General features: G+C 41.1%; 1 protein-coding gene across 4 annotated transcripts in view; it reads left to right on the top strand.

Moving 5' to 3' along the window:
• The window catches only part of ARHGAP8 (Rho GTPase activating protein 8), a 302,432-nt gene that overhangs the window by 33,217 nt on the left and 247,574 nt on the right, over positions 1 to 21,641 (top strand). For 3 of the 4 annotated variants that reach the window (XM_077825721.1, XM_077825740.1, XM_077825730.1), the window contains exon 2: positions 6,142 to 6,278. The gene's annotated coding sequence lies outside the window, so the exon portion shown is untranslated. Of the gene's footprint in view, positions 1 to 6,141; positions 6,279 to 15,347; positions 15,435 to 21,641 lie in introns of all 4 variants that reach the window. The other variant, XM_077825749.1, reaches the window with a different exon arrangement.

The raw sequence follows: 21,641 nt of genomic DNA, 5'->3' as shown, positions 1-21,641 counted from the left end.
AAATGCCTGTGAGTTTAAGCTTGATTCAGGAGAAGGCCAAAAGCCTGTATAACGGTTTAAAAGAGGGAGAGAGCTTGAGAGCTCAACAGTGGAAAAGGAGACCTTCAATGCTAGTCGTGGGTGGTTCCACAGATTGCAGAAGCGTGCCAATCTACATAATGTAAAACTCACAGGGGAAGCGGCTAGTGCAGATGAAGAAGCAGCTGAAGTGTTTCAAAAGGTGGCTAGTCTCCAAAACATTGACAGGACGGGCCTTCACTGGAAGAAGATGCCAACGAGGACTTAAATTTCTTGTGATGAGAAGACTGCTCCTGGATTCAAAGCCTCAAAAGACCGTGTAACCCTTCTGCTTGGGGGAAATGCAGAAGGTGGTTATAAGTTGAAGCCCTTGCTTGTCTACCACTGTGAAAACCCAAGAGCAATGAGGGGCTACATCAAGTCTCGTCTCCCCATAATTTGGAAGTTGAACAGAAAGCCTGGATGACATGCAGTATTTTCTGTGAGTGGTTTGTAGACCATGCTGCCCTTGAATTTAAGGCTTACTACCTACGGAGGACCATGTTAATTAAGGAGACGGCAGGTGAAGGAAAGCCCAGTATAAAGGAGTTTTGGAAGTTCTACAACATCTTGAACAGCATGGAAAATATTGATGCATCGTGGGGAGAGGTCACTTCGCAATGTATGAATGGTGTTTGGCGCCATGCATGGCCAGATGCTGTCCATAGCTTCATGGGTTTTGATGCCGTTCCTGCTCTCCAGCAAGAAATCGTCAAGTTGGCGAAGGATGTCTGCTTCAAGGAGGTGGAGTTATTGGAGTCTCACGCTGAGCAACTGACAAATGAGGAACTGATTGAGCTGGACCAACAACGGATATCCGAAGAAAGTAAGGACGATGATGATGACAATGTAGGGCAGGAAGCCAGGAGTTTGACGACAAAGAATCTCTCCTGTTTCTTTGGATTGCTGGATGATATAACAGAAATCATACAGACTGTTGATCCTTTTCGTGAATGGTCTGCCAAAGTCTCCAGGGCTTGCAATGATGCAGTGGTTTGCTACAGAGAGATCTGTCGTTCAGAGATTCATGCAGGAGAGCAGATGTTGATAAAATCCTTTTTTAGGACTTCTGCAACTGAAAAGCCAGCCATGGAAAAGCTAGCCCAAGAAAACCCAGCTGCCACCCCCACCTAAGTTAAGCGTAATTGACACTTTTATATTACTGTATTTACTATATTAAAATGTTCTGTGTGTTTCAAAGGTGTTAGTAGGGTTCTACATTACTTAGTCAATGTTTTATGTGTAAAATGTGTACTGTATAACTTGTCATTGTAAAAAGGTACACTGTTTAAGCAAAAAGAGCATTGTTGTAGATGATGTGGAGACGTGAACGCATCTCCCCCCCTTATTCATTTATTTCTTATGGGGAAAAATTCCCCAGTATCTGTCATTTCGGTATCATCGCCCTTTTCAAGAATGCAACCTCGACTTATACTGGGGACCACCTGTAGTTTATTAGAAGGCTTTTGAAGGTCAGCAGCAACAGGAGGCATGGAAGAGCTTGTGTGCTGGTCACTCCTTGTTGGACTGAACATCACATACACTAACACCAGATGGCAGAAATTAGAAACTATGTGATTGCTCTGACTACTAGAACTAGGTAATAGGCCTAGTGTGTGCAGCACTTTCAATTCAGCTCAGTGCTGATTTGCAACACTTCTTGCTTAGTCCAGTCCTGGGAGGGACTGACACCAGCCAAGATGGAATTAGTTCATGCTGAAAAAATAAGCATGGTTCAACCAGTCAAAAAATATTATGCACTTGTAGTTGATTTTCAAATATAGACATAGTGATTTTATATGTATGTATGATTGTGTGTGTATATGTATATATATGTGTGTGTGTATATATAAACAAAAACACATAAGATATTGAACCATGTTCATATATCATATATTGTACTTTTGAATGCCTCCTCTTTACTCTGCCCACTAATCCGTCTCTGCTGGAGTTACTTCTAGTGGTCTGAATCTGAGCAACTTTCAAATAAATGCAATTTAAATAAAAATTTATTGTCATTTACTGTAGCTGGAGGTTCAGGATGGCCATTGCTCAGTCCTGGACTAGCGAGAGCTTCTAAGTTTTTGAACCACCAGGGCTGGAAATGGGTTCTTTATACCATTGAAGATCTGGGGATTTGCCCCCTCTGAGGTCGGGCACTTGTTTCTTTCCTTAGTTGGTCATGAGTTATTAGGTCTTAAATCCACAACATGGCTATGCCTGGAAAGGTATTTTAGATGATTCTGAGCAGTTTGTAAAACACAGTAGTTCTCATTTTACAATTCTTCCAGCTGTTGGACTCCTCCTGGTGCTTAGGCAGTTTGGTTTTAAGGTGGAAGAATATATAAATAGTACCAGGACTATTTTAAAATGTTTTAAAACATTTCTACAATAGTTTCTCTGTAAATTATATAGAATAAAAGAAAAGATTTGATGGGCTTTATGGATTCTTTTTTTTTTATATGACCTGAGTAGTACACCATTTGATTTGCAACTTGTTCAGATGTGCTTAACTCCAATTTATGCCCACTTGTACCACATCATCATCATATTCATTCTTTTTCTCTCTCTCCTTCTGCCTTCACACTTAGGCACTTGGAGAGGAACAGGAGAGAAGATGAAAAGGGTTGCAATGATACATATTTAACTCACAAGAAAATTCTGATCATAAATGTACTGGCAGAATTGCTGAGCTATGATAATTAAAGTTGTTTGCTTAATTTAAATGAAAAACTAATGTAATGTTCTACTCTAAAAAGTGACTAAAATTGACAATGTGGCTTTATGTGTTTATTACCTTGCTTTGGCACAATTTCAGATTTGCTCAAGAATATGTAAAATAGAAAAGTCAAGATAGCATCTGTAAGCCAACCTGTGTTTTTTAACTCATAAGAAGTAGACATTATTGTATACTTTTCTGACCATAACCTATTTTAAAATAATAGCGGTTGTCATGAATTCTCTGTGCTTTTCCTGCTTAAGCAAAACAGGAAGGAACTTAAACATGTGCTTAAGATTAAGCATGTGAGCATTCCCGCTGAAGTCAATGGGACTACCTCAGGTGCTTCAAGTCAGGAACATGCTTAAGTCTTGTCCTGGATAGAGGCCTAAGTTGGACTCGTATTTAAGGAGTTTCTTTTATAGTAAACAAAAGAGAGCTCTCTCCCTGTCAAGACACCTGTGCACAACGTAACAGAGACATGAAATGACACCCCTTTAGCTTCACTGTTTATGAATAAAAAGTAATGAAATAAATGCCATTTAAAATATATTAAATTTAAAAATGGTTATAAAAATCACAAATATAATAATTTCTCAAACTTGTTGGGAACATCCTATTTCCTTTACAGCAACATCTTCGAAAATAAGATCTGGGATCATCCTTAACTTACCTCTCTAAAAATGCCGAAGACAGCGTTATGTCTGTATAATTAACCTTACAGAGGACGGAAGAACTTTGGGAGGCAAATTTTCATATCATAACTTGAAAGCTGCAAATTATGTTTTAAAGAAGCCATGCCCTTTGAAAAAAATTCTTTTCATATCTGAAGAAAATCAAATATCTCTAAATTCTACTTTTAATATAAAACAAAAATGCAAAAATTCCTCCAGTGGTTGCTTGAGAAGGAACTAAGTTTGTAGAATAAATTATACTTGTTAAATATATAAATGTTATTTGCCTGATTTCTCCATTGCCATGCATCTTGTGTAGTCATTGACAAATGCCACTAAATGACAGCTGATAATGTTTTACAGCTACTTTTGCATTCACTTTACCCCGAGTATAAAATACTCGCATTCTGACTTAGTAGCATTTGATACCCACTTTGCACTGGTGTGAATGACTACACAATGTTCAAGGCAATGGAGAATCAGGCTCAGAAATATATATAAATATGCAGCTGCAAATGACAGGCAAAAAGTGAGGGCATTAAAAGAATGTAAATCTTTCATGCCAGAGTCTCAAGTAGCATAATAAAAGGCGATAGGGTTCCATTTCTATAGATAAAACAGAGGAAGGGAAATCCAGACTGGGACTGTGGATTTTGTTAATAGCAATCTCAAAGGGGAGTGTAAGACCTACTCAAGAGAGGCAGGGCTCAGAATGCTGGGTCTGTCATTGCTGATAATAGAATTTCAAACAGCTTTTTAAAATACATTTATGCCTTCTCAACCGTCAGACCCACCTCAAAGGTCTGTCTGTCTTGGATTTTTGGTTTGGGCCTGTGATCCCATACAATTCAGTCTGTTTTAAACTGGGCATCTGCCACCTCTTTGTTTTTGGAACATATATTATTTCCCATGTGTGTGTTAATGGAAACTGGTCTTGTCTTTACCAGCGGGTATAGCTATCAGCATTGGTGTTAATGAGCCAATCTCCAGTAAAGAAGACAAAGCAAGAAAGGGAAAAGCAAACAGAGAAATGTCCATTTGTATCAGTGTTAATTAGGCTTGGCAGAATTTGATATTTATTAGCTTTTAATTTTGTTGGATAATTAAACCCACCAAGGTAGAGGAACTTTGTCACACTGGTTATAAATAAACCCAAGGGCGTTTATTTATAATCAGTGTGACAAAGTTCCTCCTCTACCTTGGTGGGTTTTGCGCTTATTGGCAGCTTTGCTCTCATTGGAGCTTCACGGCAGCCCTCAGTTTGGCTGTTTTCGTGAACCCACAGTCCAGGTCAACTCCTTCTGTGTCTGACCAGGAGTTGGGAGGTTTGGGGTGAACCCGGGCCCGCCCTCTACTCTGAGTTCTAGCCCAAGGCCCTGTGGAATGCAGCTGTCTAGAGTGCCTCCTGGAACAGCTGTGCGACAGCTACAACTCCCTGGGCTACTTCCCCATGGCCTCCTCCCAACACCTTCTTTATCCTCACCATAGGACCTTCCTCTTGGTGTCTGATAATGCTTGTACTCCTCAGTCCTCCAGCAGTAAGCATTCTCACTTTCAGCTCCTAGTGCCTCTTGCTCCCAGCTCCTCACAAGCACACCACAAACTGAAGTGAGCTCCTTTTTAAACCCAGGTGCCCTGATTAGCCTGATTAATTGATTTTAGCAGCTTCTTGATTGGCTGCAGGTGTTCTAATCAGCCGGTCTGTCTTAATTGTCTCCAGAAGGTTCCTGATTGTTCTGGAGCCTTCCCTGTTACCTTACCCAGGGAAAAGGGACCTACTTAACCTGGGACTAATATATCTGCCTTCTATCTGACCCTGTCACACCAGTTTTTAGATTTTTATCAATTTGTATTTTCAAAGTAGGACAGTTTTGGGGTTTTTAGTATTTTTTTTTAATTTTTATTGATTTAAATGTTCACGGTTGCTGGAAATCGGGTGGGGGATCAGACATTTGCTTAATGACAGTAAATGTTGAGATTCAAAAACTTAAAGCTTTATAGGCTGTTTAAACACAAATTGTCAACTTCACATGTCAAAATATATAAAGTAAATATCCTTAAATCAACAAATCATATGGTTTGTACTATTTATTCGCTAGTCCACTGGATTTTGACTCAAGTTTTCGAACAACGTTTTGATTTTGAACATTTTGAACTCAAGTTCTCAAACAACATTTTTCATGCTTTTTCTATCTGTGAACTTTGCTTATCGATGGAAATATGTTTGTTGGTTTGTGTGTATGCTGAAATTGATGTTGACTGACATTTACCTATAAAATTTTAAACCTTCCAAGCTTAGTGATGAAGCGTTAGAGCGGTGTGACACATACAGATTCCAAGGTCAGAAAGAGGCCACTGTGATCATCTTGCCTGACCTCTTGTATAACACAGGCCATAGAACTTCTTCTCCAAAATAATTCCTAGAGCATTTTTTTTTTAGAGCAACATCCAATCTTGATTTAACAATTGTCCATGATGGCGAATCCACCATGACCCTTAGTAAATTGCTCCAATGGTTAATTACCCTCACTATTAAAAGTTTATGCCTTATTTCTATTCTGAATTTGTCTGTCTTCAACTTCCAGCTATACTCTACTCTGCACAATGGATATGAGCCTTTATTCATACTGTTGAGATATAATCCGCATCTTAGAACATGTGCAATACATTCTTTTTCATCTTCTTTTGCAGAGCTGCCTTTTTTTCAAGTTGCTAATCTTTTCCACCAAATTTTCTTGACTGTTGGAATTTTTCTGTGACACTTGGGAATATATTGCAGAGGTGCTGGACATCTGCTATTCAGTCCTGTGTTCTACACCCTTTAGCAGGTAAGCTATTGTCATTGCAACACCAGTTATTCGCTGTTAAAATGTTTCCACTTCTCAAACATCCCTGCAGAGGGCTCAACTTTGAAATGAAGAGCTGACTGTGCAATATAGAAGTTAAGCAGAATCTCCCACAGCAACTCCACATTGTATTATCTGCCGTTGAAGAACTAGTGCATAACATGGCAGTATCTTGTAATGTTGGAAGTCAGCTCATGTCAATATGTATCTTTCTAGCCTTCTAGCAATTAAATATTGCACCAGTAACCTCCCAATTGTGAATCCATTTGCAGCTGAATTAGAGCTAACTCTATGAAAAAGCAACATAAGTGATTGGTTGAGGCCTTGCACTCTGGGGGGCGCCTCTGCATAAATTCAACTCATGGGCTGAGAAGCCCTATAACATGGAGCTGGAGAGGGAGGCCCTGTAGCCATAAAGCCAATCTTGAGTTGGATTAAAGATTTCAGACACTGTTCACCAGTACATGGTTCATTCATGTGCATTGCTAAAACTGAGTTGAAGGGATTAACATTTGGGAATAGGGTTTTCAGGAGGTAGGGTATTTTATGGATTTCTTGAAATAATTTTCAGAAAACACCAATCATTGGGAGTGGGAGGAGAAAGAAAAGGGGGCGGGAGGGAGTAAGAGAGAGCGCATGTATGTGTGTGACAGAGAGAAATATGCTGCGGTTCCTTACCAATCCTTTTCAGCTTATTTCTTTTAACAATGATACCACATGTAGTTATCCTGATTTTTCTAGGCAATTAAATATTGCTCAGACAAAAGCTTTCCACTAACCACTTTCAAATTACTTTTCTTCCCAAACCATCTAAGAGATTTTCTCATCCCTAAGAAGACCTTAAAGAAACTTTATCCCACTGATTTGACTGAACTTCATCAGCAAACTATAGGATCTAAATTTTGCAGTGGCTTCATTTTTTAAAAATAATGTGGCAGACTTCCCTGAAGGTTCTCACTGTAAAAATATTTAAACATTTTCTTGTAATACACAACCCCATAGGTGATGTTTTATTCTGAATTTATACCAGGCAATAAATGCTGGGGTATTCCTGGTGACATTTCTTATCCAGATCGTATTCATTCTCTATGTTGTTTAATTCCAATGGTGAGGATTAGATTTCCATATATGAGTCTTATATTTTTATGTTCAATTAAATAATTTAGGGCAGATTGTGACTGTGGGTTTTCCAAGTAGGAGCCTCCTCAACCCCGTGTGCATTACCCATGAGAACTAGATGCAATCATAGTCCCTGCATTCAGGGAAAAATGATGAAGGTCCACATTGTGTCTGGCCCTTGTACAGTGGGAGCAGTCAAAACCCCTCCCTTTCTTGTAAACCCCAAGCTATAGTAATAGTCCTTGTGTGCTCCTGACTGAAGGACTGCTTCTGGTTACTGCCAATAGCAGTGCTGGCTGAAGGCAGAGTGATGCCTCCAGTCCCCGATACCAGCAGACAGAGCTTGCCAGCTGAGGAGGATTTCTCCCATGCCCAATACAGGGTTGTGGCTTAAAGCCAGAATTTAGCCCCTCAGGCCTGAGAATCTAACTCAGACTTCTCAGAGTAATAGTAATATTTTGCACGTGTATTGTACCTCTCATGTGAGGATTTCAAACCTACTGCCAGCCCAGTGGCCCCATAGCTCAGTGGTTTGAGCATTGGCCTGCTAAACCCAGGGTTGTGAGTTCAATCCTTGAGGTGGCCATTTGGGTCAAAAATTGGGGATTGGTCCTGCTTTGAGCAGGGGGTTGGACTAGATGACCTCCTGAGGTCCCTTCCAACCCTGATAGTCTATGATTCATGTGAAATGAGTTGGCACTGTGAGTAGCAGACAGATGGAAGTAGACAGGGGTCCATGTCACAGCTGGCGTTTATTGGTAGTCTCAGGTCAAAGACAGAATGGGCATGGACCCTCTCACCCTTAGAGGTGATTCCTCCAGACAAGGCTTGAGGTGGGACAGTATTGACAAGCCATTATGGGAAAAGTTTTATTTCTGCTGTCCATGCTGATCCTGTTCTGTGAGAAACCAGAGAACTTTCATTTCCACGTCTGCTAGTCTTTCAACTTTCTCCAAAGCTAATATTCACTGTAAAGTTTAAGTAAAAGCAACAGTGATGGCATATATTGTTGCTACCAGAACTCAGTCATTACTGGGTGGACTAAATAGGGACCTAGTCTTGTACTTATCCTCTACCTAGCAGTGGTCTCCTTTTGAAAGGTTTTACTATGAACAGACCACCTTTGCATTATTTTGTTTTGAAACTTTTTGCATTTAAAATTGTTCTTTCATGATTAACTGTGAATCTCACAGTAAACAAACTGGCATATAAATGCCATCTATCTCTACCGTAGCATGCATGAAACTAGTTAATTTATCATGGTTCACAAAAACATTACAGTGATGGACTATCAAGAGGGATCCCTGTTAAAGTGGGACATTATTTGACAGTGTGTGTTAAGTAAATTACCCTGCCGATGTGTTTGTCTAGTAGATGTACCAATAGTTGATGAAAAGACAGACTGCCTCCTGTGAATCCAGGAGTTTACAATCAGTTGTTTTCTTCATTGCAAAGACTGTAATTTCTCACTTGCTGGCAATACAATAATAGGCCCAGGCACTAAGGGATGCTTGTGGTATTAAGTGCAGCATTATAAGAAGATCTTATTTCTTACTCCTGCACATATTTTCATAGTTGTATTTATTATTATTAACTTCTTGTATGGGAGGGCCTCAAAGTCCCAATCAAGATCAGGGTCCCGTGGTGCTAAGCATTGTACAGAATACATATCTGAACCAGGCAGGCATTTGTCCAGTGTTAAGCCCAACAGCCCTGCTTTTCTAAGGTTTGTCCTCCATTCTGTAGTGAAACAAAACTGGACGTAGTTTTGAATGGTATCAAATAGGGGACACCCTTTTTGTAAAGCGCGCTGCCCTGCCCCTACTAGCATGCATGTGAGGTCACGCTGGTGGGGTCACGTTGTCGGGTGTGGATCCATGCCATTCCCGGAAGTACCAAAATGTCTAGTATTCTGGGGATGTGTGAGTGGCCTCCCTAATAAAAACCTGGTCTCTGTTCCCATTAGCTTACATTCTAAGGTCCTGACCCTTACAAAGACTTACGCATGTGCTCAACTTTAAGCAAGTGAGCAATCTCATTACCTCAATGGGACTATCACGTGCTTAAGGTCAGGCAGGTGCACGACTCTTTCCAGAATAGGGGCCTAATTAGAAACAGGACTGCACCATGTTTCTTCCATTCACAAAGGCAGGAGGAAGGATAGTGTAACAGTAATAAATCATACGCTTGGTTTATATAGCTAACATAGTGCACAGTTGGATGATTGACATCATTTAATCTCTTATTATTTGATATCTTTCAAATTCCATTTCAAATCCTAACCCCTTGTGCTCCCTTAACATTTCCCCCACCCAGAAAAAGTGACCCTGGACTTACTGCCTTTTTTTATTTTATTATTTGTTTTCCTCCCTTCTACAGAAATTATACCCAACCAACCTTCTCCTAGGAAGTTCCATGGGGGGGGTCCAACCCACACAGTGCTCCTTGCTGGGTGCTCCAGTGCTCCCAGTGTCCTAAATCTGCAATATGGGTGAGGAAAATTCAGCTAGCCCCTCTCCCCTTACCTCTTTGTGCTGCTGGCAAATCACTGCTGCTGAATCTCTTGAAATAGCAACTAAAATATCTACCTACTTGAAATACCAGTTCAACCTGTTGACCAAAAAACCACCCCAAAGACAAAACAGTGCTCAACTAAGGTTGGAACAGTTGCATCAGAAAATGATGCGAAACATTAACTGTGTGCATGCCATGACAGGTAAAGATATTGCTGTCATGGTTAGCCGAGCAGAAAAGCAGGCACATAACAGTCGGACCCGCATCTGGGTGCTGTATTTGCTCAGCTTGAAAAAGGGAAGCAGGATTTGAGATGCTGAAATTTAACACAAGAATTTTTTAACTACCTCTTTCAAAACAGGCATCTCACGTCACTGAATTGAATTGCCATTCCATCCAGCAGCCTCCCAGACACACTCTGGCTCTTTAGAACCCTTCTGGTATGACTACCCTGCAGCTGGGGATGAGATTTCCGACTTGCGTAGGCATACCTGCACTAGCTTTGATTGAGCTAGTGCACTAAAAATAGCAGTGTAGTGGTGGCTACATGGGAAACAGCACAGGTTTGCCACCCAAGTATAATCCCACCCAGCCCCCTGTACTCAGGTGGCTAGCCCTGATGCTGCCCATTTAGTGATGGCTACATTGCTATTATTAGCACACTGGCTCGATCAAAGCTAGCATGGGTATGTCTACCCAAATTGGAAATTATACCTCTGACTGCAGAGTAGTTGTACCCTTTAGGTGCTGTGTAACCATTAGGAATGGGCAGATAAAGAGTGTTCTTCAACATCATTCCAATTTGTCTCAATTTACCTTATTCATTTCTTCTCAAATACTAACTATAAAGCAAGGAGAGAAAAGTAGTATGATTTCCACATTTTTCTCCAACTTCAAACAGGATCTGTACAAGCAACTTTTGTAGGGTTAGGGACTATATAAAGAAGGACAAATTGAGGCACAGAAGGGTTAAATAATTTGCCCAGAGACCAAAAAACAAGTCACCAGTAGTGCCAACCCCAAACCTTCAAAAATCATATTGGGGCTCAAAAAGTCGTGAGATTGATTTGAAAAATCACAAGATTTAAAAACAAACAAACAATTGGGTTCTTTTAATTTGCCTTCTGGTTTTTGATCCTTTTAAGGCACAGTTTTTCAAGCTTTCCTACAGAACCATGAGGGCTAGAAACACATTTTTTTGATAAAAAGTAAGAATCTCAGGGAATCCTAGGACTCCAGGAGGTGAAGCTTTGATGCCAAATATCGTGAGACTCATGATGAAAGCACAAGAGTTGGGGCACTCAGTCAGTGACAGAGTTGGGACCATTACCCATGAATCATGACTCTCTCTCATCCCCTAGTCTAATCACTAGACAATACTTTCTGAAATTTAACAATTTTTTAAAACTTAAAATAAATAGATAAATAAACATAACATTTTGATGGGGTCAATTCATAGTTTGAAAAACCTCTTGACTAAGATTTTCAAAAGCTACTAGTGATTTTGGATATCTCAGTTCTTAAGTGCCTTCCTTCTGGCACCTTCAAGCCACCTAAATATTTGTAAAGTATGGAACCATGCACCTTTTAAAAATTAAGGCCACTTTCAGGTCTTTATAGTTGCATGCCCCAAAATTGAGTCATCCAAAATTCCTAGCCAGTTCTGCAATTTTAAGTTTTAAATTGCTAAAAAGTTTGAAATGGGAGGTTTTCTGTTAAAAGTGTGTGGTGGGGAAAGGATGGTATTACGGTAAAACAAATGTTTCAGCTTTCAACTTTGCTCATGTGGAATAAGTTTGGTGGTTTGATTTGAGATTTGTATGTCACTTTCAAATGGCATGTTAATTTTTTGTACTAAATAAAATAAAGAACATCAAATAGAGGAGCATGAATCAAAATCCTGGATCTGAATTTTGAGGAAGGGAGCAACTGAAATCTACATTTGAAATCATACAGCTGAATTCTACAAATGGCCTCTTGGCTTTATTACAGATTAAGCTATAAATTCATATCGAACTTGGAGTGTTTCTTTCTGAGCCAATCTCTAAAATATGTGAGTAATCAAATAAACATGATCTAAAGACGTTTAACATTTGGGGGATTATTTGAGGGTGTGTTGCATTTTGCTTTTAGATTTATTTCACTTTATAAGTCATCCCCTCTCCACCCTACTCATCTCTTCAGGCTGTGCTGTCTCATTGTGTTGACTGTACACAGATGCTGTAGAATGGGGAGAAGTGATGCTTTTACAGGAATGGAAACATTTTATTTTTAGCAGCTGTACTGGTCAGTCTGACTAAACAGGTTTCCTAAAGGCTGCTGCAAGCTGTAGTCTCTTATAGAGTCCTAACCACCTGCTGTAAGTTTATATTCAGCTATAATTACAGTTCTTGGTCCTTAGAGTCCCACCTGTCTGGGAGGAATGGAACAGCAACTCAGCAAATTCAGTTGAATTCATCTTGCAAGCAATATTCCCAGCAAAACAGTAAGAATTTTATGGCTGCAGGACTTTTTTAGTCTAAAGCAGGAATGGATTGAGCTCACATGGAATAAATATGAACTGAGCCAAACCACTGCACAGAACTAAAGTCAAAACGAAACATGACCCAAGGTTTGGAAAAATATGGTTGCCTCCCCTTTTCTCCCCTTTCACTTTTCTTCTCTTCCCCCCCTTTCCTTTTCCTCTTTTCTTGGCCTAGAAACAGGGAAAGCAAAATGTCATGAGAGAGGCTGCTGTTTAGGTATGCCTGGCGTCACTAAAATCAGGAAGAACTGAAAATCTTGCCAGAACGCTTACCTCATGTGAATTCCAGTATCAAAGATGTATTCTGGGAGTCCTTACTCAAGCAAAACTCTCATTGATTTCAGTGGGAATTTGACTAAGTAAAGATCACAGGGCAGAGACCATTTTCAGAAAAGCTTTGGGAACTTATTTGACAAGAATCTCTGAACCTTTTGATGTTTGGCATCGCTAGTCTGAAGCCTGTTGCAGCTTTATGAAATTGGCCAATTCATCTAGCTGCGCTGACTCATCTAGCAAACTGTTTGAAGTGGCCGTGGCTGACGGAGCTTAAATAAGAAAACCAGAATTTAAGAGTAATGCATTTTATTGTGAAGAATTTAGAACAAAGCAATAATGAAATGAAAGGAGGTTTGACAAACATGCTAGTTTTTCACTGAGGCACAGGAACTTCTAAGTTGTGAAGTTTAAAGGAGGTGGAGCACCCAGCTTGTGAATGTAGGCTCTGAATCATTGGGGTGCTTGCATGGGGTTAGAGTGTAAGTAGTGTCTGCCCTGAGTAGAGGCTAACATGCAGTTGCACCACCTCCAAAGTATAGCAGAGAATGAATACAGGACTCAGACATTCTCTGTTCCTCCTCCACCCCCCTCTTGCCCTGATGTGGTGGGGGAGGGGAGGCACTCACTCCCCTTTTTGGAGCAGTTTACTCCTCCCTATTCATCTGGCCAGCTGTTCTGGCCGAGCAGGAAGGAAGTGGGGCTGAGCATGTGTTCCACACACTCCCCACCTCTTTTGTGGGGAGCATGAAACAAGTAGCGCCTACTCTGTTCACTGTATCCAGAATCACAATCTGAGCAGGGGCATGTGAGCAGGGGCTTCCAGAGCACAGCAGTCCTTTGACACCCAAGCAACTGGAGAGTTTGAAACTTGCTCCACTAGAAGGAACAGCTGTGCTTTGACTCTGCAGCCTTCTCTTACCCATGCCATTAGGTCACTCTGACTGAAGAAGCTGTTTTTTTAGGAGCCATCTTAAGCTTTTAGGTTGGTTCTTAAATTTCAATGCGTTTAAAAAATAAAATGATAAAGGCAATTATTTCAAAAGCAAATAAAAGACCAATTGCTTCCAAAAAGTGTAAATATTTACAACAAAATTAAATGACTGGTTTGATGTAATATGTGGTTTCATTTACTAGAATAGGTCAGGCTGAAGTAATCACCGGTGTGACTTCATTGGCTTCAGTGCACTTTTGGGCCTGAAATTTGGTCGGTCTTAAAACTGTTATTTGGTGATTAATTTGTTTTCTGTGTAATTGTCCACTATGACGTCTGTGCATCTCATCTATATTAACAAGGCAAGCAAGTATTATTTTTCCATTTTACAGATGTTGAACTGAGGCATAGAGAGATCACATAGCTTGCCCAAGTTCACAGAGGAAGTTCTATCCCACTGTGTAAATTACAAGATTAGCCTTCCTTTCATGTCCTCTGGACTATGAGATGCAGGGTTTTCAAACGCACTCTGTATTGGCCTAGCTCTATTCCACTGAAGCCAAAGGGAGTTTTACAGTGATGTCAGTGGGAGCAGATTTAGAGCAAGGCCAAGCACTTTTGAAAATCCCACCCTAACTGTCATTTTCTTAAATATACAACATTGTGACCAAGAAATTAAAAAGCAAAACCATTAGGCACTCAAAGGTTCATCTACACCAGCGGTTCTCAAAGTGGGTTGGGACCCCATTTTAATGGAGTCGCAAGGGCTGGCTTAGACTTCCTGAGGCCCAGGGCCAGAGGTGAAGCCCAAGCCCCACCACCTGGGGCTGAAGCCAAAGCCTGAGGGTTCTGCCCTGGGCGGCGGGGCTCAGGTTACAGGCCTTCTGCCTGGGGAGGACTTCAGCTTTGTGCCCGCCCCCCTCCCGCGCTGGGATGGTGGGGATCGGGCTTTGGCTTTGGTCCTCCTGCCTGGGGCGGTGAGGCTTGGGCAGGCTCTGGCTTTGGTGCCCCCTCCTCGGGTCATGTAGTAATTTTTGTTGTCAGAAGAGGGTCATGGTGCAATGAAGTTTGAGAATCCCTGATCTACACAGTGGAGTAACGTGCACTGAAGAGTGTGTGGTTTCTAAACTGGTATGTTAAAGGGTGCTGCTAGGGAACCATTAGTGTGCACCAGTGAGGTTTACATGGATCAGATGATGCTTAACAGAAAGAAAAGGACTAAATAGACCAGGAAAGAAATACTAGTTTTAAACTTCTAAGTAGATTTTATAAACAGCGGGGAGCCAAATAAAAAGTTAAAACCCATTTGACAAAAAGGTACTTATTGTTGTCTCTTTAAATTAGTTTTTCTTATAAAACAAGTAAGGGCAGGGTATAGGGTCTTAAAAACTCCTGCTCTAATTGTTAGGTGCTACAAGCCTGCGTCTTATGTGTGTGGCTTTTTTATGACTGCACACCCTGTCATATGGGTGTATGAAATAGCATAGTCATGGAGCCCAGTAGCACTGCTGTAAGTAAGGATCTGCTAGACTTCCCTTCCTAAACCCTCCTATTTGGTGTTTAATCATGTTTGTCATTTAATATCCTAGCCACTTCAGATATCATCAGGCTGAAACTTGTCACTCAGCACAGCTGCATTTTTAAAGATGTAAACTAATTCTAATTGGTTTGTCTGGTTTTGCTTTAGAAATTGGCACAAGCCACAAATTTCTCAGGATTGAAGAATGCTTCCCACCCTCCAGTGACTTAAATATATCAGCTTGAAAATGTAAAGGTCAGTTAAATGTGGTACCAAATTACTTGACAATGTCTTTAAAGACAGAACAGCTACGTATGTTTAACAAATTAAGAGCCAGATTCTGAGCCCCCTACTCATTGTGAGTAGTACTTTCCTCCATAAGTATCCCCACTGATTTCAGTGGGACTGTTCAGCGAGGAAGATGCTATCCAAGGGGAATAAGGGTATCAGAATCTGGCTCTTACCAGTAACTTCTGAGAGAATTCCTTTTGGGGAGAAATTTCCCCTTCCCAGGAACCATGGACATCTCCATACTTTGCTGTCCCCCATCCTGCACAGAAAGGTGTGGGGTTACTGCCTTTCCCCAGTCCCAGGGCTGAAGGAAAGGATTAGAAGGGAGGCTGTGTTCATTTTATAGAGGGCACAAGGACCTAAACCAGTTGTCCTTTAACGGGTAGGAGAATCCTCTCCTCTGCCTGACTGAACAATCTATGTCAAGCTCCGGCCGGGAAACCTCATAGGGTTTTCTTCACCTCCTCAGGCTTCCACACTTGGGTTTCTCTGTGAGAGAGGAAGTTCTGCTCCCTGGATAAAAATGCAGGATTGGAACTTACAGAAATGCAGGTTTTCTTCCAGGCTTTTTTTTTCTTCTTTTTCTTCTCCATGTACCCTGATGTTGACACTGGCTTCCACTCTGAATGACAACTTAGTATGCACAATGCTGACCATATATGCACTACACTGTCAGCCACTGCAACATGTGATTGGAGTTTGAGGCTTGAGGCTGGGCCTAAGGTGTGGGAAGGAGGGATCAGATAGTTGTGTAAATTGACAAACACAGCCAAAGGCATTGTTAAGAATTTTCACAAACCTTGTTGTATAGTTTTCTAAATTTCCAGCTCTTACCTGACCCTCTCAAAGTGAGATGTGGGCTTTTCTTGAGCTTCATTAGTGGTGTGACATGATGACCACAGTACATGCTGGGATGCCACAGAAAATGAGATCTGCTAATATTGTGACATCAGGGAACATGAAAGATTCAAATGTGGAAGTTTAAAATCAGTTGTGTGAGTCTGCCTTTCTTACCTTTGGTATTTTGAGCACCAGTATTTTGCTCTGTAGTTATTATTTAACCTATATATAGGTGCTGTAAGTTAGGCTAAAATCCTGTGGGTGGTATCATTTGTATGAAATGGTTGTACAAGGTCATCACTTTAAAATGTGGCATACCACATCCTGCACTGCAGGAGTTGCAAAATCTCACCACACTGCTTGTGTTTTGGAGTTGCTCTCTTCAAGAAGCAAGACTTCTTTGGTAAGTTTTAAAATGTTTGGTTTCATTTATGAAAGAGAGTTCAGTAGAAGCTGTACTTTCCTCATAGGCCATCCTTCACGCAGACTATTCTCAAATGTAGCTTTGCTTTTGAAAAATAAATCTTTCCAAGGCCAAAGGGAAATTATATACGTTCTAAAAAACTAATCCAGATTGATGGCCAGGCTTTCGTAGCTCTTGTAGTACTCTGCACTTTGTTCCAGAAAGCTAAAGTACTTTTAAGGAAAAGCACTATGGGACCCAGAAAAAGAAACTCAAAGTGTCCTTTATACTTTGAGACAAAAAATATGAAGTGCTCCCACTTCATTGGTTAGTACTGTGCTGACCTACTTGAATTTCTCATGGGGATTGCCAGTAATCTTAAAGCAGGGCCCATATTTCCAATAATTCTCATATGAACATGCTTTCATGCTGTTAACGGCTGGCTACCGCTGCAACTTATTAGAAACTCAGCTATTTACCAAAGTGGGATCTTTGCTTGGAAGGTCACCAAGATAATCAGAGCCTTCTTGGAAGACCTTGAATCAGAATTGTTTGGATGTAAGAAGGGTAATGCGGCACAGCACACAACTCAGATCTCCCAGGATTCATATATTTGGAAGGCACTGTACCATGTATAACTTGAACTGCTACGTCAAGGTCATAATGTTCAGAGATCCTATTAATATCATGCATGGTAAGCAATTTATGAAAGAATTCACACAGCATTTGAAAAAAATCATAAACATTATTATCTTAGTTGCTTTTTAAGATTATTTTTCTACTATACCATGATCTTGTAAAAACAAATAAAAAACATTTTAAATAATGCAGTTATTTATTGGACAGAATTTTGAAACATCAGTTTATGTATCACTTTATATTCCATTTATTAACAAAGCCATGTGCTTGGTTTGCCATTCATACCATTTACACAGTTTAGAATGGGTTGTACTACAGTGGCTTTGGGTGAGTGGGTAGCACTGAGACCATGAATTGGTGCTGCCCAGAGGTCTTAGTGCTGATAAAGAAACCCCTCTGTAAGTTATTAAAGTGAAGGATGATAAGGAGAATTACAAATGACATAGATGATGCAGACTAAGGCACTGATCTTCACTTCCTCTTCCTCCTGTAACATTCCACCATGTTCATTCCAATTACAACTCTCACTTTAATTCTCAAACCCTACAAGGAGATAATGAGCAAACAGAAGAGCTGCTGGCATTGCCCCTTGATGGAAACACTTGGCACTTTTTGGTTGCAACATAACAGACAACAGCTTCAGGAACATGGCCTGATTCTTATTCAGTCAGAATATTTCCTGGGTGGAGGGGTTGGCGCAGAAGAGAACTAGCAATTATGTGTTGCACACTTTAAATATCAGCCAAAAATTGCTATTTGGGGAATGAAAAGGGATTTAATGGAAATTTTAGCTATGGATGTTTTACAGTCATTTTTATGTATTTATTTTATTTGTATTGTATTATGGTTGAGTGTAGGGACCTCATCGGAGATCTGGACCCCATTGTGCTAGGCACTGTACAAACAAAGTAAGCAACAGGTTTAAGGTGTTAGGCTTCAGTGCAGCACTACGAACGAAGAGCGTAGAACCTGCAGCCATGTAGAGCCTCACTAAGGTGAAAGGGGGCTTTACCCAGTAGAGGGTTCATCTGTGCAGTTGGCAGTGCAGGATCAGGGCTCAATCCTTACATCCTTTCAGCTGGCCTGTGAATCTGGTATGTATTATCACATTTTACAGATGGAGAAACTGAGGCAGAAAGATTACGTGAGAGCCTAAAGCCATAGAGAGAGTCCAGAGCTGGAATAGGAATTTAGGAATCCATGGCCTTTAAGTCCAACTGTTGTGCTAGACCACATTTCTCCACTTTCGTGCTCATAGAGCTTGTTCATTTGTGCACCTACAATAATTTTGTTTTTAAAAAGTGAAGAGTATTCTTATATCCAGAACCCTGGCTGTTTACTTGGTAGTGTCCCAATACGTTTTCTCACAGACACTAATAATGAGCCAGATCCTCATGTGAGGTAAATTGATGTAGCCTGATGGAAGTCAGTGGAGCTGCACTGACTTGGACCAATTGAGGAACACATCTAATATGTTTAAAGAGTGGTTGCAGTTATAAAAGTTAGTCCAAAATGGCAGCATGACCCAGACTGTCCCCTCTAATGACATCAGTGGAGGGGATCCTTCACAGGCTCATTTCCTCCTGCTTGGCTGGAAGGCGGATGCCACCTGTGCAGCAAAGTCTCTCCCTGCTCCCACCATAACTAGGCAAAAGCCCCTCATGTGGGGCTCTGCAAAGAGCTCCAGGGAGTTATGGGAATAGAGCTGAGGTTAGAAAGTGATGAATCAGAGGACAAGCCACTTTCTACAGTAGCACTTTATTGCTATCCTAGGACCAGCCGTGGTAAATGACAGCAGGAACTGCCCTAGTGAGCTGCCTTTATTTCCAGGTTCTTTATCATGGACTAGTTGCAAATTTGGTTTTGTACTTTCCTTACTCTCAACTGTTCTTTTTTTTCCTACCAACAAGGGAGCATTAAGGGGAGATTATCTCGAAAGAGTTGATGTGTTCAGAGTTACAGTGCTTCCACTCCTTCTTCCTGCCAAGCAGAGTTTTCTTTCCCCTTTCATCTGCTGACTGCTGGTGGAACAAGATGCACTGTGCTTTTAAGAAGTGTGGTTTTTCAGAAGGCTAATTCCTTGGCTTTGGCATATGTTGAGGCATGTTCTCAGTTGGGCTGTATGGTTTATAAAATCTAAAAGTGCATTAGTCTAGTGGGGTTTTTAACTATTTTCTGTAAAGAGGTGGAGTTCAACTTTCTGTTATTTAGTTGTACTCAAAAGAATAATCAGCATTTCTAGGGTAATTCCCCTTTCTCCCCCAACTCCCCCTAAAACGTGGGGAAAATAAAAGGAATTTGTATTTTTTTATGAATTAAAAAGATATCTTTCTCTAATGCCAATATTTAATTAAAAAGACCCTGCAAATCTCTAATGAAATAACTGACAGGGCAAATTCTGTTCTGAGTTATGTTCCCATACATGCATCAATATCACTGCTGTGTTACATTGTCATTGTGGTGGCATACGTGGAACTGAGGGGAGAATTTGGCCCAACACAGTTGTCAGCTTGCTTTTATTTCATTGTGAATCTCCTGATATTTGGAGTGTTTGATAAAGCTCCTGCTCCTGGAGCCATGTGAATAATATGAAAATCTCACCTTGGTACTTTTTAAAAGTACCAAAAAACCAAAGTTTCTGGCCCACTTGGTGGTTCAGAAAAGCTTGAAAATGTGACCCAATTGTATCCAAAAAGCTCAAAAGCTAAAAGGCAAATAAAAAGAACCCAATATTTATTATTTTAAATTAATCTCATGATTTCTTTGTGGGGGAGAACCTGACTCAAGATTTTTGAATCTTTGGGATTGGCAATACTATAATTAAAATACAGCATTCAGTTGCAAAGTAACATATTCTACGAAGAATAGATACGCTTCAGGGTAGTACTTCAGTGATTTTTTTTTTTTTTAACTATTTTTCATGCAGGGCCCTGGCACTGGACTGCAGCAACAATGCAAATCATCTAGGACTGTCCACGTGTACTGGGAGACTAGTCTCCCTTCAATAAACTCACATAACTGTCATTACTCTGTATCAAAGTGGATTTTTTAGATCCTGGTCCTGCAAGTGACTCGTTGTGAACAGACCCCTGCACTCACACCAAGTCCCATTGACCTCATTAGGGTTTTGTGCAAGCTCTGGAATCCACCCATGCACAGTCACAGATTGGGTCCTCCTGGAGAGAAGAATAGGTTTCCGAATATCAGACCAAGAAGAATGGCTGAGTGGCAGTGTTGTGTTTTTTTGTTAGCATAGGAGACTGGACTCAAGGGTTCAATTCCTATTCTGCGACCACCTCGCTGTGTGGTGTTGGTCAAGTCACTTAACCTTTAGGCTGCAGTCCCATGTGAGTTAAAAAGGGACAGTAATACTTACCTGCTTCATGGCTGTGAGCTGGGATTGAATTACTTAATGTCTGTGAAGTACTTGGGGGATGGGGGGGGGGGGTTTGGCTGTATAAAGTGCCAGGTTTTGTTGTTTGTATTTAAGATTAATTAATTATTCATTATGGAGCCATGGCAACTCCCCTCCCTTTACTGTGTCACTAGTTGGTTTTGGTGATCTCATCCCTGCTCTTGTGCAATACTTAAGCCTTCAGAAAGTCCCTTCTATTTAAACCCTTTATTCTGAATTGAGTGGGGTTTTGGGGGCTGCTGCTTTTTTAGTAAGAGGCTGCAGAGCAATGGCAGCACCCCGTCCTTTTATCTCTCAAAGGCTACGGCTATACTTACAGCAGTGTGTAGTGTAGAGACACTGCACACCCAGCTAGCATGTGTGTAAATAGTATAGACGGAGAGGTACAGCTGAGGTGAGTAAAGCTTCCTACACACCTGAATGCCCAGAGAGCTCCTGTGTGGCTCTGTACATGCCAGGCAGTGCCTCCCACCTATATGCTACTGTTTTTAGTAGCGTAGTGTGCTGCATTTAGTAGCATAGGATCCAGCAGTGAGGAAGTGGGGAAAGTCCCTGGCAGCAAGGAAAGGCCTGCTGCCAAAGCGTTTCCCCACTGTGGGACCCTTTCCCTGCTGCTAGAGCCTTTGCAAGGTACATGTGTCGCCCCTGTAGTCTACACACCACTTTTTAAGAGTAGATGCAGCCAAAGTCAGCCAGGGAGCACTGTAGCTCCTCCCCTCTCTCCTAACCATACCTTCCTTCCTCTCTGCCTCTTACGCCAGGTGGCACTGTGCTCTTCCTAGCATGCAGCTTCATGGCCTAGCAGCCAGTGGCTAGAGTATGGGACTGGGAATTAGAACTCTTGGGTTCTATTCACAACTGTGCTCTGGCTCAC

The sequence above is a fragment of the Eretmochelys imbricata genome, chromosome 1 (genome assembly GCF_965152235.1).
Source record: "Eretmochelys imbricata isolate rEreImb1 chromosome 1, rEreImb1.hap1, whole genome shotgun sequence".
In the NCBI taxonomy this organism is placed as follows: Eukaryota; Metazoa; Chordata; order Testudines; family Cheloniidae; genus Eretmochelys; species Eretmochelys imbricata.
This window is presented reverse-complemented; position numbering and strand designations above follow the sequence as displayed.